Source organism: Octopus bimaculoides, chromosome 3, assembly GCF_001194135.2.
Source record: "Octopus bimaculoides isolate UCB-OBI-ISO-001 chromosome 3, ASM119413v2, whole genome shotgun sequence".
Taxonomy (NCBI): domain Eukaryota; kingdom Metazoa; phylum Mollusca; class Cephalopoda; order Octopoda; family Octopodidae; genus Octopus; species Octopus bimaculoides.
The window spans coordinates 90,682,087-90,683,627 of record NC_068983.1 but is presented as its reverse complement, the minus strand read 5'-3'; positions in this window follow the sequence as shown (position 1 = coordinate 90,683,627).

Below are 1,541 nucleotides of genomic sequence, written 5' to 3'. Positions count from 1 at the left end.
AGATGAAAACTCTGATTGAAAAAAACACCTTACGGAATAGCAGACACCAACCAAAAACCCTTAAAAACATTTCACAAGGGCAGAATTCAGATCAGAGACTAAACCAGAATTCATAGTAAAAGAATTGGAGATAGGAGATGTGGAACGTGTAACAATACCAACAACTTCAAATACATCGAAAGTGGTTCCCACATAAAATTCATGAGCAGATCTATTTAAAAAATAAATGCAGATATGAACTGTTAAACACAAAATCTGATATACTGCATTACCTGCCCAAACTGTAAAGAAAATTACATCGGCGAAATGAATAACTCCCTCTGCCAACGTGCAAGAATTCACAGGCAACATATCCAGCAAGAAGAACTAAGAATGATTCCATTGAGTAAACATCTGGAAATATGCGGAGATGGAAAGTTCAAGATCTTTCCTTTTCACAAGTGTACACGGGACGATCCACAATACTGAAAGGCAATGGAACTACACTTCATAAAAAGATTCTCTCCAAAATTAAATGTTTGAAAGAGAAAAAAAATCAAGAGGGCGTTTTGTATGTATGTATATGCATATATGTGTGGGTATGATATGATAAATATAGTTATTTTTACTAATTGATTTTTCACATTTACAAATATATTTTCTATTTCTTATGCTCTATTTTTTCTTCTTTCTTCTTTTCATTTCTTCCTTTTCTTACCATCCCTAGAAGCCATCTCAAAACAATGGTGAAAGTAGTAAACAAGTCTTTAACTTTATATATAACTTTATATATATATAAATATACATATGACAATCCTTAAAAAGACCATTTCAATACAATGAAAGTGGTGGATAGGAAATGAATAACCCTTCTCTCTCTTTCTTTTACCCTACCCATCTATCTATCTGTCTGACTATCAATCTATCTGTCTATCTAACTATCTATCTATCTATATATATTTCTCTCTCTCTCTCTCTCTCTCTCTCTCTATATATATATATATATATATATATATATTTCCTCTTTTTCTTTTCTTTTCTTACCATCCCTAGAAACCATCTCAAAACAATGGTGTAAGTAGTAAACAAGTTTTTACTTTTATCCATTTCAATACAATGAAAGTGGTGGATAGGAAAAAGAAAAGCCCCTCTCTCTCTTTTACCCTACCCATCTTTCTATCTGTCTGACTATCTATCTATCTATCTATCTATCTATCTATCTATCTATCTATCTATCTATCTGTCTGTCTGTCTGTCTGTCTGTCTGTCTGTGTATCTATCTATCTGCTTATCCATCTTCCATTGTCTCCAAAGCCTCACCCCAAAAAACAAAACAAAAACAATGTTCTCTTATCAACAAAATCCAAAAAAAACGTTTTATATAAATAAGCAAGATTTCTGTATTTTCGAAAGAGGAACGAAAACATTAATATCAAAATGTAGGTATAAAATAAATTAAAGAAGTTTTTTTCCAAAATTCTGACGACTTTTTTTTCAATATATACTTATATACATACACACACACACACACACACACACACACACACACACACATATATATA